Source organism: Phascolarctos cinereus, unplaced genomic scaffold (assembly GCF_003287225.1).
Source record: "Phascolarctos cinereus isolate Bilbo 61053 unplaced genomic scaffold, phaCin_HiC Scaffold_4;HRSCAF=312, whole genome shotgun sequence".
In the NCBI taxonomy this organism is placed as follows: Eukaryota; Metazoa; Chordata; class Mammalia; order Diprotodontia; family Phascolarctidae; genus Phascolarctos; species Phascolarctos cinereus.
In genome coordinates, this window is record NW_027555847.1 from 14,940,624 (window position 1) to 14,955,445 (window position 14,822).

At 39.8% G+C, this 14,822-nt stretch overlaps 1 protein-coding gene across 1 annotated transcript in view; it reads left to right on the forward strand.

Moving 5' to 3' along the window:
* Positions 1-14,822, forward strand: part of LOC110197047 (solute carrier family 22 member 14) — a 67,864-nt gene that overhangs the window by 18,215 nt on the left and 34,827 nt on the right.

Below are 14,822 nucleotides of genomic sequence, written 5' to 3' on the forward strand. Positions count from 1 at the left end.
CTATATGTGTGTAAGGGGACAATTTGTGATGAGTTCCCTTGTTAGGAACATAAATCTGTTTTGGGTTCTGAAAAACAAACAAACAAACAAACTTGGTTTGTCTTCCTTGACCATGCACTTGTTGGAGATAGAAGTCTGACACAGTGTTCTAAGGGAAACAGTTATTGAATTGATTCTGTGCCTCAGAATTCTCTTTGGAGACAGCAATGGTTCATCGCAGAAAAAAAGCTATAGAATTGTAGAATGAAGGGAAAACAGAGTCATTTCAGTGAATCACCTGTGAAAAATCAGAATACTTTTACTTTAAGAACTGAGGATATCATATGTTTAATATGATTGCACATGTATAGTGTATATCAGATTGTCTGCTGTCTTGGGGAGGAGGAGGGAAGGGAGGTAGAAAAAAATGGAAATTAAAATCTTATAAAAGTGAATGTTGAAAATTATCTTTGCACGTAAATAGGAAAAAATATTACTAAGTGGGGAGGAAAGAACTGAGGCTATCAGAACCAGTTTATGATTATGAGACAAATGTAATTTACCTGATTGTAGATAGGCATTAGCAATTTAGTTGTTGACCGTAAGCTTAGGCGTGGTTGTTATCAGAAAGGACTCAGCTGCTGAACCAAGATCATTAATAGAGGTGAAAGTTTATTGTTGCAGTTGTTGTCTGTCCTTCTTTCTGGAAGAGAACTGTGACGTCAGGGAGCTGATGCCATGACATGCAAAGTCAGCAGTCTCACTTTCTACTTTGGAGCCATGTGGAGCCTGTCCAGTGAAGTGTTAGTCAAGAACAGCATGGGTCAGAGCTCAGCTTAGCAGTGGAAGCATCTATCTGTTCAACACAGCATTACATTCATCAAGAAACTTACAGACAATTCTGGAGACATAAAGAAAGCACCACAGTTTACAATTCCAAAGTAATGAATTACTTCAGGCACATGTGTTCCCTACACGTGTGCCTACTCTCCCAAAGGACACTCTGTGGTCAGAGAACATGAATGGAAAACAATCTGCTTCAGTGAATTGCTAATGGAGAGTTGAAATATTTTAAGGTTAAGAACTGAGGAATATAGGCACCAGAACTATCTTATTATTGTGGGACATATGAAATTTACCTGATTGTAGACAGAAGATAGCAATTTGGTTATAAACCATAAGCTTAAGTGGGGTTGTTATCAGAGGGGGACTCAGTTGCTGAGCCAAGAAAATTATTAGAGGTGAGAGAACAGATTTCAAAAATGAGTCAAAGAGAGACCTTAACTTTCTCTCTCTTTACTCTCGTTAGTTGCCAGGTAGATTAAATAGCCAATGAAAGGCCATGTTATGTAACATTATATAGAGAATAATGAATGTTAGATAGGTCTTATGTGTTTGCTTTGCATTTTCAGTACCTGTTTTGGTTCTTGAATATTAATGGCTGATTATTAGTGGTAAGTATACTGACAGAGGCTCATGATCAATTTCCTTGGTGAGAATGTTCATCTGCAATGGTTACCCCTAGGATGCTGAAAGTTAGAGCAGAAACATGGCTTCCCTTCTAGGGCACCTCCCTGACTTGCCAAAGTGGATGCCAATAAGGTAAGAGAGCTAGCCCAAGCCCAAAGAGAGAAAGAGCATAGAGAGAGATGGGGTTGGTGCCATTCATGCACTACGTATTAATTGAGGACGTCCTTGGTAAGTGTTAGAAGAAAATGAGCTCAAGTGATGTTCCACAGAAAACCATCATGTATTTACCATCATACCAGTGACTCAAAGTTGAGAATAGAAAATCCTTTTCTATCTATTGTCTGTTTTCTTTAAACAAACAAACAAACAAACAAACAACCCCATTTAACTTGTTTGCTAGAGTACAACACTGCCTTGAAGGCTTTCTTCCAGCCAAGAGTCTTCCATGAATATGCCAAAATCATCCAAGATTCCTTGAAAAATATAACAATAAAAATAATCTTCTTTGATAATCCTCTGCTTCTTAACATCAAAGGAGTTTAAAATGGGAAGAAATAAAAAGTATTTGTCACTTTTTTGTTGTTGAACAGTTTCAGTTGTGTCTGATTCTTCATGACCCTATTTGGGGTATTCTTGGCAGAGATACTGGAGTAGATTGCCATTTTCTTTTCCAGCTTATTTTACATATGAGAAACTGAAGTAAATAGGGTGAAGTGACTTGCCCAGGGTCACACAGCCAGTAAGTATCTGAGACTGGATTTGAACTCAGGTCCTGTAGACTCCAGACCTGGAGTCTGCACCACTGCACCACCTAGCTGCCCCTTTGCCCATTTGCCAGTGACAGGGAGGAAATCCAATGCAGAAGAGAGCATTCCTATTGGTGGTACAGTCTTCCAAAAGCTCCTATTTGCAGATGACTCGATGTGGCGGCATCAAGCCTCAGAATATTGCAGAGCCTCCTAAATGAGATCCATCGCCTCTGCACAGAGTTTGACTAAATGATCCGCATGGGGGAAATAACCCCGAGAGATGAATCCCCACTGTCAAGCCTATGCTGTACCATTGGATGTACAACATATAGAGTTTGTCTATCAGAATATCAATATTGGGGGGCAGCTAGGTGGCGCAGTGGATATAGCACCAGCCCTGAAGTCAGGAGGACCTGAGTTCAAATCCTGCCTTAGACCAAACACTTGACACTTACTAGCTGTGTGACCTTGGGCAAGTCTCTTAACCCCAACTGCCTAAAATAAAAAAAAAAGAAAAAAAAGAATATAAATATTGGACCAACACTGAAAATATACAAAAAGGTTGGCTTATAATTGAACAGAAGCATTCCAGTCACTGAATCCTTTGAAAAATGAAAGTTCTTTGAATGACTCCAAGATTCTTCTTGAGGAAAAAAAATGCGGGGAGGCGGGTTCATCTTCTTAAGAACAATATTTTTCTGGTACTAATGTATGGTTGCAAGTCTTCATACACTAGAGTCTCCAAAGGATTCAAGCTGAGGATGATCTCAAGGGCAATGGAAAGGAACATGGCAGATGTGAGTAAGTAGTAACACATTACAGGAAAACAGGAAGCAAAGTAGGAGAGATCATCTTATCAAACAAGTGTCTGATTAAGAAAGAAGGCAGGCTGGTCACATATCAAGAGAGGGAGAAAGTCCAGGCTCTAGCAGTATCTTTTATGAGTCAAGAGAAACAAAGGCACTCACTGTGTAGCGTGGAGCCCCTCTGGCAAATTCCTGGCGAGATATGGATAAAAGGAGCCCCTGAAGTGTTGCAATCTGTATGGTTGGAGGGAATTCTAGCCACAGATACATTGGAGTATTAGACATCAGAGATTTCTTAGCAAACAATTTTTCTTGTGATTTTTTTTTGAAACCTTTGATTCTGCCTAGAATTATTTTTGCTTCTGATACGGTTTCTGATGTTTTTTCACTGAAAAGCTTTTGCATGAACAAAATCAATGCATCTGGGCTTAAAAAGAGAAACTATCATTTGGGGGGAAACATTGTTTGCATCAAATATCTCTAAGGGATCTCTAAGGGATACACAAGATATGCAGTCCTTTTTTGTAGCAGTAGGTGGCACCACAATGGATAGTGCACAGGGCCTAGAGTCAGGAAGACCTGAGTTCAAATCTAGCCTCAGACTCTTACTAGCTTTGAGACCATAGGCAAGTCATTTAACCTCTGTCTGCTTCAGTTTCCTCAACTGTAAAATGTGGATAATGATAGCATTTGCCTTCTAGGATTGGTATGAGGATCAAATGAAATATTTGTAAAGTGCTTACCAGTGCCTGGCACATAGTAGGTACTTCATAAATGCTTCTTCCTCTCCTTTCCCTTCTTTAGGCATAGGGACTATATTTTTTGTTTTTTGTAGCCCCAGCACTTAGTGCATTTAATGCCAAGCACATAGTAGGTCCTTAATAAATGCTTCTTCCTCTCCCTTCCCTTCTTTAGGCATAGGGACTGTGTTTTTTGTTTTTTGTAGCCCCAGAACTTAGTGTATTTAATGCCTGGCACATAGTAGGTACTTCATAAATGCTGGTTGACTGATTGCCATGGGGGAAGTAATTTTTTTCTAGCATTTCAGTCCATGTTTCTCTTAACCCCTACTTTAATTTTTTGTAACGCAGCTTTTATTTGTTTTTTTTTAATCTTGTCTTTCTGTAAAGCTTTAATTTTACTTTTCAAATATCTAGAAATTTTGTTTTTTAGCTGCTTCTGTTGCCAGGAACCTGGCTACCTTTCAGCCTCTTGATATGCTATCTCCCAGGAAGTCCAATTACATTTCAAACCAAAGCAAATGAATGTCTTGACTATTTTTCTATTCATGGATTATAAGCTTCTTGAAGCCATAGACTGACTTTTCTTTCAACTTTGTATGCCTGTATAGAATGGTCCAGGCTTAATAAAAAGTATACTGAGTTGAACTGAATTTCTTCTGTTAAGGACATGTTTGTGAGCTTTGAGTGAGCAGTTGTTTGGGAAGACAGAGAAGCCCAGATTTCCAAGGATCAGCAGTTCCAGGAATGTCATTTATGTCTTTAGGCCAGTGTTCTTCTGAGCAAATAAGTAACATGGCCTGGAGGAACATGCAATAGCCTATGTGAGAGGAAAAGAAAATTTCTTATTAACAATTTAGTGTTCTAGTCACAGAAACACAGAACCACAGCATGGGAGTTAGAAGGGATCTCAGAAGCCATCCAGTCCCCTCTGTAACAGAGGGGTGTCATCTGAACTGAATACATGTAGGGAAAGTAGTGGTTTGAGAGTAGCTTCAAGAATGTAGTTAGTCAAACGTTGATAGACTTAGCTGTTCTCAGCAATGCGAGGGTCTAAGACATCTCCAGAGGTCTCATGTTGGAAATGCTATCCACATCCAGAGAAAGAACTATGGAGTCTGAATGCAGATCGAAGCATACTATTTGCTATGTTTTTCTTCTGTTTTGTTTTGTTTTCTCTTTCTTGTGGTTCCTCCTATTGTTTCTAATTCTTCCTCACAACATCACTAACATGAAAATGTGTTTAATAGGAATGTATAGAGCAGCTAGATGGCGCAGTGGATAAAAGCTCCGGCCTTGGAGTCAGGAGGACCTGAGTTCAAATCTGGCCTCAGACACTTGGCACTTACTAGCTGTGTGACCCTGGGCAAGTCACTTAACCCCGATTGCCTCACCAAAAAATGAAGCAAAAACAAAAAACAGAAAAAAAAAAGGAATATATATGTATAGCCAATATCAGAATGTGCACCCTCTAAGGGAAGGAGGTGGGGAGGGAGGGGGAGAAAAACGTAAAACTCAAATGCATATGGAAGTGATTGTTCATAAATCAAAATAAATTAATTTAAAAAAGAATGTAGTTAGTTAATAAACGTTTGTTAAGCTCCTATTACATGCTAGGCTCTGTTCAGAACTCTAGGAATACAAAGAAAGGTAAAAAACAGTTCCTGCCCTCAAGGAGTTCACAATCTATGAGGAGACAATGTGGAAACAACTCTGTATGTAGAAACAAGCTAAAGGCAGAATAAATTGAGATAATTGATGCAAGAAGTACTCAAATTAGGAGGGATTGGAAAAGGCTTCCTGTAGAAAGTAGGATTTTCACTGGGACTTGAAGGAAACCAGGGAAGCCAGAAGGAGGTGATCAGGAGGCAGAGTATTCCAGGCCTGGGGGACAGTCAATGAACGGAGAACAAAGGTTACCAGCTCTACTTTGCTCCTCCAGGATTCTTAATGTCACACTGGCTTCCGATGTCTATTTCACGAAGACTGAAGACTATGTTCCTTCAAAATGGTGGAGACAACTGTTGGTTTGAGCTGTTGGGAGTTAGACAGCTGAGAAGTGGTTTGATATGAAGCCCCTCTCCCTCTGGAATCAGGGAGAAGGGATGTGTTTGTGTGTCTGTGTCTGTGTGTATACATGCCTAGGTGGGTTCATTTCTGATCCACAAGGCTCTATAAAAAATTTGTACCATATGTACCTTTCCCTGTGGAGAGAGAGTGTGTGTGGGGGTTTATTGTTTACTGTGGGATCATCTATAGCTAGGTCCCAACTTCTGTGAGTTCCACCAATTCAAATTCGAGTTAATGTAAATTATAAAATTATCTCAGGCTTCTTTTATTGCAAGAGTTATGTGAGGGTTTTAAGAGGCTGTCAGTTTGCACTTACCTATCCTTACATGTGAATATGATTAGCTGCTGTCTGCTACATTTCCAACAGCTGTGGGTTGTTCTTTGAAGAGCCCTTAACAAAAATGGGTGGAAGGAAGAATACTTCAGATGGAAACACCGCCAACCCCAAAAAAGAAGAGGCTTGTTATTTTATTACATGAGAACAAAAATTGGGTGTAATTAAACAGCTTGAATGTGGTCATAATGCCTCTAAAATAGGACAAGATGTCAGGAAATCTGAATATTGTATAGGATATTGTAAAATAGGCAGAGAAAGAAAAGAAAAGGCAAAGTTGCAGCACCTTCTTGTGATTTGCAAACAACTACAAGGAGGACAAATGCTGCAATGATAGAAAGAGTGTTTTAGTTATATGGATTGAAAATTGCAAGTAAAAACACATTTTTCTTAGCAGAGCAGCCATTTGGACCAAAGTTTCAAATCTGTTTAAAGCAGACAAAGAAAATGGAAGTGAAAGGGATAAGGAAGAAATGTTTATTTTCAGCATTAGTTGCTTCATTTTTCAAAAATAAGTTCATTTGCATCATGTTAAAATTATCAGGGAGCTGGCCAGTGCAAATGAAGATACAACTGCTAAATATCCTATAGTTTTGAAGAAAATAATTGAAAGTCAACATTGATTCCCAAAATTGTCATATGAATCAAACAGTCTTATTCTGGGAAACAATACCTTCCATAACTTATATGTCTTTTTTTTTCCTTGAACTTTTTTTTTCATTTCCAAATTCTCTCCCTCCCCCACCCACTGAGAAAACAAGAAATACAAAATCCATAACAAATACGAAGTCATGCAAAAGGAGGGGATGAGGAGAAAGAAAGAGAAAAAACATATGCTTCAATTTGCACTCCAAGCCCATCAGCTCTTTTTCTAGAAATGAGTAGTATTTTTCCTCATGGTCCTTTGGAATTGTAGTGGGTCATTGTATTGCTCAGTTACTAAGTCTGTCACAGTTGATTATCTTTAAAATGTTGCTATTACTGTATATAATGTTCTCCTGGTTCTGCTAACTTTGCTTTGCTTCGGTTCATCTAATTCTTCCCAGAACCACCCCCTTCACCATTTCTTACAGAACAACAGTGTTCCATCACATTCATATACTACAACTTGTTTAGCCCTTCCACAATTGATGAGCATCCCCTCACTTTCCAATTCCTTGCCACCACAAAAAGAGCTGTTATAGTTTTGTACCTACAGGTTCTTTTTCTCTTTGATCTCTCTGGCATATAGACCTAGAAGCCCCTGTTGCTTTGTCAAAGGGCATGTACAATTTAATTGTTTTGGGACAGCACTCCAAATTGTTTGCCAGAACTGCTGGTCTAGTTCACAGCTCTAGCAATAATACATTAGTGTATCTATTTTTCCATATCCTCTCCAACATTTATTGTTTCCCTTTTCTGTTATCTTAGCAAATCTGATGGGTGTGAGGTGGTGCCCAAGAGTTGTTTTAATTTGTTTTTCTCTAGTTTGTAGTGATTTAGAGAATTTTTTTGTATGGCTATGGATGACTTTGTTCTCTTCCCCTGAGAATTGTCTGTTCATGTCCTTTGACCATTTATCAGTTGAAAAATGGCTCTTAGTTTTATAAATTTGGTCCAATTCCCTATGTATTTTAGAAATGAGACCTTTATCAGAGAAACTTGCTGCAAATTCCCCCATTTCCTGCTTTTCTTTTCATTTTAACTGCTTTGGTTTTGTTTGTGCAAAAAGTTTAAATTCTATGTAATCAAAATTATCCATTTTACCTCCTGTGAACCTCTGTATCTCTGGTGCGATCACAAGCTTTTCCCCATCTATAGATCTGACAGGTAATTTCTTTCATGCTCCACTAATTTGTTTACGATATAGTCCTTTATATAAAGCACATACCCATTAAGAGTTTAACTTAGTATATGATGTAAGATGTTGGTCTATGCCTACTTTCTGACAGAATTCTTTCCAGTTTTCCCAACAGCGTTTATTAAATGGTCAATTTTTGCCCCAGTAGCTAAAATCTTTGGGTACTATGTTCTCTCTCTCTCTCTCTCTCTCTCTCTCTCTTCTCTCTCTCTCTCTCTCTCTCTCTCTCTTTTCTTTCTCTCTCTCTCTCCCCCTTTCTCTCCCTCTCTCTCTTACTTTCTCTCTCATCTCTCTCCTATAAATATACTAAATACTATATAATATATATATAGAGAGAGATTTGACATATACAACAAATAGTGCAAATTCAAATAATGCATTCACTACATGGGATTCCTTATTCATAATAATCAGGATCTAGCTTGCTTAATAAAATATGAAGAGATAATATTGAAAATGTTCATTTGAGAAGACATGAAAAGATGTTTTCTGTCATTCCTGAAGAGAAGAGGCAGAGAAGAAAGGTAGAGACCTTCTTTTCTGAGGAATCTGCTTCCAACTTGATCTTATGAAGAGGATTTAAAAGAAGACATTGGGGATACAATAACAAAAGAAGGGGGCAGCTAGGTGGCACAGTGGATAGAGCACTGGCCCTGAAGTCAGGAGGACCTGAGTTCAAATCTGGCCTCAGACCAAACACTTGATATTTACTACCTGTGTGACTCAACCCCAATTGCCTAAAAACAAAACAACAAAAAGAAAAAAAAGAAAAAGAAAAAAAAGAAAGACATTCCCTGCCCTTGGAGCATTTCGATTCTAATAGGGAGAGATAACGCATATAGGGGAGCAGTGGCCAGGGAAGAGTGTGTTTGGTTTGGGAAGTCACTGAGATGGTGAGTGAAACCACAGGGGAGTTGATTGAGACTCCCTTTCCAGTATGTAATACCTTAAGACATGCTGAACGGAGTAAGAATGAGAAGAGCAGTTACTGATATTTTAAGCATTTGAAGTGACTTTTCCAGTAGCATTAGTCATAGTCAAAATACTATAAATAGTCAGTTTTATTATTACTTTCTTTTATTAACAAATTACACATTTAATAATTTTAGTATTTAAATAAGAATATTTACTCATGGGAAGCATACCAGTGGGGGCTCAGGAGCTATATTAACCACCCACAAGATGATTTCTAGAACCCTAATAGTAGTACTCAGCGTTCTGGCAACCCAATTTCCTAGCATGGGTACAAGGTGGAGGAGTGGGCCCAGGGAGACGAGGGTGGTACACCTACTATGTTAGTAAAATAATTCCTACGTAATCTACATGCCCTTGCCAGGAACATAAACAATGAATGAATGAATTTACTAAGCATATACTATGTGCCAAGGACTAATGATACAAATACGAAAGTGGAGGCTTAGAGTCTAATAAAGGACTGATGGCTAAAGAAGAATATTTTGGTTTGGGAAGGCAAAGGGATGGTGAGGGGAATGGGGGCACAAATGGCAAGAAGATCATTGTGAAATATGAAGCATATTGGGGGCTGTTTAGATACAGTGGGGCACACAACACACATAGCGAGGACGTTGTAGGGCCTGAGGGCAAGAGTTCTAGACATGGGGGTAAAGTTTCTCCGGAGGCCTGGTGGTTCAGAGAGTGTAACTGCATGTAAGATGGAAAGATCCAATAGTTCTGAGGGTGCTGTGGAAAGCAAGGCAAAGGCCGAGAAGGCGGCTGGGGCAGGATGTGAAGCAGTTAGCCAGGGGGATCTTCTACTGAGGTGGAAGTGAAGGAGTCATAAGGACAGGCTTGACTTGAGGGATTCTGTGCTTCCTGGGCTTGTGTGGGTCTGACTCACAAAAGAGCTGTAACTGCTCCCTGTAAGGAAGAAGCCGTCTCATCCTAGCTGTTGGTGCTCAGCAGAGACACAGCTTAGTATCAGTCCAGTTGTTTGCTGTCCTTTGCTCTTAAAGAGGACCCAGATGATGCCCCTACGCTAGAATCAAGTTACAGTGTGTCTGACTGTGGGTGATCAGACCCATACAAGCTGGGAATGTTCTACCACAGGTTGGGCACAAATGATCCACGTGAACATTCGGGTGGATTCTCCAAATCTGAGTATCTCGCGTTTCTTTTGAACTGCTTCAATTCTGCCTTGTTCACAGAGCACAACCTTCTCTGATCAGTCTAGTAGAGAAGCAGTATGTGGCAGTAGCAGTTCCATGGAAAAGGAACAAATAACCTCTTTGGAGACAGGTGAATAGTAGAGCTGAGTTACAACACTGGGAGTTTGAATTACGTAGCTAGAAGTGTCCCCTTTTGAACCAGTGGCGTTTGAATCTGTAGAAGAGTACCCGGGGAAGTGGGGATAGAGTGTCAGGATATTTTTCTTTTTGTGTGAAACAAAATCAAAATGATAAGAAAGGTAACTGTCAATTCGGCAAAAGTATTTTCATCATCTATCTTTAATAAGGTCTGATATCCAAGATCTATGGAGAATTAACACAAATAGATAGGTCCTAGAGCCATTTGTGGAAGCATATTAAAAACCTCCTCTTCAGTAAAGTTGAAAATATTAGGAAATAATATTTTTCACCAAAGTGCTTTCCAAATCCTTTCAAAAGCCCCTGGAAAGATGGGTAATAGGATTAGGACAAAATTTTTTAAAAAAAGACTTTTCTTAGGGACATGGATTAAGATCACTGCCCAGCCTTTTAACAAAAAATGGCTCTCAGTTTATAACCATTGCTTCTCCACCCACCTGACTGGGATGTGACTGGTGCCATGACCCACCTTTCTCCATTGAGAAAGAGTAATCATCTCCACCAAAGAAAGGTAGTCCCTCTTCCTTTTCCCAGAATGGTTCTCAGAGAAAGGAGACAGTGGCTTGATTATTCAACAATTCTGTAATATTGACCCAAACTATGTTTTTATATATTGTGGTCTTTCCCTTGTTCACAGTTCCTATACATGTTACCAGAAATCATCTTAAGGCTAAGAATCATGTTTAGGCAGATGGGGGAACTATGCCAGTTTGTAATTCTCTCCAAGCCAGAAGTGCTTGGATAATATTGAATCAAATTGTTTCTGGCAGACTTGAATGGAAAAATGCAGAGCACAACACTAGCATTGATATTTCTGACACAATTCCTAATGACCAAATGATCAGAGGACATAAACAAAGACTTCTTAAAAGCATCATTACAAACTATAAACAACTGTATGAAAGATTGTTTCAAATTACTAATAAAAAGAAAACTGCAAATCAAAACAATTGTGAGGTTCCCCTTATACCCAAAAAGTTTGAAAAGATTACAAAAGATGGAGCTAGTTCATGTTGGAAGATCTGTAGGAAGACAAACACACATAGGGTATTAGTGGAAGTGAAGTTTGGTCCAACCATTCTGGAAAGCCATCTGTAATGAGAAAGAGAGAGAGAGAGAGAGAGAGAGAGAGAGAGAGAGAGAGAGAGAGAGAGAGAGAGAGAGAGAGAGAGATGTTCTTACTATTGGACCTAAAGATCAATCCCACTGTTGGGCATGGGGTCAGATAGAGAAAAGTTCCAAATACACCCAAATATTCATTGAAGCACTTCTGTGGTGACGAAGAACAGGAAACAATGTAGGTGTACATCATTTGTGGAATAGCCAAACAAGGAATCATACAGGAATGTGCCAAAAGAAAGGATGAATATGAAGAAATGAAACAAAGGTACATGAACTGATGTAAAATTAAATAAGCAGAACCAAAAATGCAACATACACAACGACTATAACAATGTAAATGGAAAGAACAAAGAAATGCGATTGAACACTGTATCATTGCAATGACCAGTCTTGGCTCCAGAGAAGAGTTTACAGAGAGCTTGAATAGGAGAATAGATATATTTGGAAATAAATATGATTTTAAAGCATGAGGGAATCAATTAAAATTTTGTTTTTTAAAAAGGGGGGGAGCAATGACATCAGCAATGACAAGCTATGTGACTCTAAGTCATTTAACCTCTCTGTGCCTCGGTTTCTTCATCTGTAAATGAAGGAAAAAATGGACTTCAAATGTTGCCCTATTAAGGCACAATGGAGTACGGATTACTTTGTTATCAAATTATTATTTATTATGTGATGATGTCATAGCTGTGCTAAAAGGTTACTGGACTAAGTGCTCATCACAATATTTGTAACCCACAGGTAGCAAGTCAGAAAAATTAGAAAATGTAGAAGGGAATACCTCATCACAACAGAGTTTCCTGACAAAAATAAAAATGAAAATAAGAATACAGTCAAAGTAAGTTTGCCAAGGGGCTCATTTATTAGTCAAGTAAGGAAAGGAAGAAGAAAGGAAAGCAGTGTCCTGATGGCGAATTAATTAAATGATGGTTGAGAACGGTAGCCAGAGAAATGAATCCAGAGAAAACAGACTTTTGGTTCAATTAAAATCATTTGCTCATGGAGCAATATCAGAATTTGGCAGCGCCCTTCTGTGTGAAGAGATATTTTCAAAGATGAAACATGTGAAATCTCATTACTGACCGGAATTAACAGATGAACATTTGCAATCGATTTTGATGATAGGAAGCACTGACTTTGAATCCCAATTAAGAGAAATGTTCCCCCTAGTAAAGAATTCAATTTTTCTCATTAGTCACCCCCTCGAAAAATATACTCAATTTTTGTTATTGTATTTTGAATGCCATTAATAACAAATTTGTTTTCTTTCTTGTTACATAAGTACCTGCTTGCTATCTTTGGTTTTGCTTCTTGGCCCACAAAGCCTAAAATATTTACTATCTGGCCCTGTCCAGAAAAAGCTTGCTGACCTCTGGACCTAGAGCATCTCTAATGTCCTTTCTGGCTCTGGTAACATTTGCAGTTCCTTTAACTCAGCCTCATATGGCAGTGTGGAATCCCATCACCTTCCTGGTCCCCCTCTAACTTGGGGCATCTGTGAGCTTGCTCCCCTAAATCCATAGACAAACTGAAATGAAGTCAGCAGCAGAAGGCTCTTCCCCCAGGGGCTTCCTCATCATTGGATAGAGAGTCCCTCTCCCCAACGTGGACTTCCTCTTGGTTGGCTAAGGGCCAATGGCTGGTCCTTTCAGTTGATGAGGCCTAGTCATGGCTGACTGCAATCAGTAGCCTATGCCCTTCCCCCACTTCCTGCCCTTCCACCCCAGTATGAAGCTATCCTGAGCCCAGAGAATCTTCTTTGTTGAAGGACTCTGATGGAGCTGGATTCTGGAGACAGCCCCGTCTCTGTTTCTCAGCTTGATGAGAAGTGTGAAGTTAAGTGGAGCCTGACAGGAAGGTAGCCAGCACTGATAGACACTCAGCAGTTCTGGTGAGATTCTGGGAGTGGTTGACAGCAAGGCCCTTGACTTCCTTCTGACCAGGTGGTAGTAGCTCAGGTCCTGTCTCTGGCACCAGAAACACTCACTTAGTAGGAGGAGCGAGTATTAAGATATGGCATCCCTGGGGCCCAATGTCCCCACTAGTATTTCACCTAAAATGGGTGTTTATTAATTGCTGAATGGTGTCCGTGGGAAGAGGAAGCCAAGGTATCTTGAAGGTGCTTGAGTTCCCACAGTGGGATAGGCCCTATGTAAGCCAGGTCAGAGGTCAAAGAAACCTTGTATTTGGTGAAATCCTCTAAAGGGGGACAGAGGAGATTGCTTCTTGAGCCTGCAAGTATAAACTTCATGGTTTCCCTTGGATCAGCTCATACGGGCTCTTTGGGAAGGTCCTGCCTCATGCTCATTGGGAAAATATCCTTGTATCTCCAATGCCTAGCACAGCACTTGGCAAAGAGGAATTAATAAATACTCTTTGGGTAATTGATTTCTTCTCAGAAATAATTTTTTAAAAATTCATTATAACTTTTTCTTATATCATCTTCATTTTCAAATCAGCCCCTCCTCCCTTTTCTAGCCATCTTTGTTTTAAAAGAAGAGAAAAAATGAAAACAAAACAAAAACCCTTCAATTTAATGATCAGACACATTTATGATCCAAGTGCCTCTCCTTAGAGTATGTAGTATTCCACACCCATAGTCACCTACCCTGAGCCATTTTCTGTCTCTAATAAAAAACCTCTTTGCTTTCTTCCTGGAAAAACAAGTACGGCATAGTGAAGAGAGCCCTGGATTAAGGGGACCTGTGTTCTAGACCTAGCTGTGACAATTACCTCCAGGGTAATTGGAGGTAAATCTGGAGGTAAATCACTTACTTCCCATACTAAAATAATATCACTTGCCCTACCCTACCCTCACAGGTCATGATAAAAGTGGAGTCAAGGGCCCTGGGATCCAGCCCTGGCTCTATTAGGTACTTGGCAACCCAGTAAGGTAACTAGTAGAAGATCATTATTCCCATTTTCTGGGTGAGAGCCAGAAGCGTGCTGACTAGCCCAGGATCATGCCACAAACTAGCAGGTTCTAGGCTGGAAGATGAGTCCTCATTCTGCCATAGGATGTGGGAGAAAAAGAGAACAGAGGTACCGGACATATGAGTTCATTGACAGGAGATGCCCTGCACAGATGAAGGTTGACATTTTCTGCTGCAGCTTACAGCCTAGGAGAGTTGCTTAGGACTTGCCCAGGGTCACACAGCCAGGATGGATCAGAGATAGGACTTGAACCCAGGTCTTCTTGGTGCCAAGACTGGCTCTCTCCCCACTCTATCATGCTACTTCTTGTCTAATGAAGCAGTTGTTTGGTTAAAAAGCAGGAGGGGCACAGTGAAAGAACTTTAACAGTCCAAAGTGCTAACCAGATCCACACAGGGTATCTATCTCTACAACTGGCTTTGACCTGACCCACAGAATATCAGAGTTAGAATGG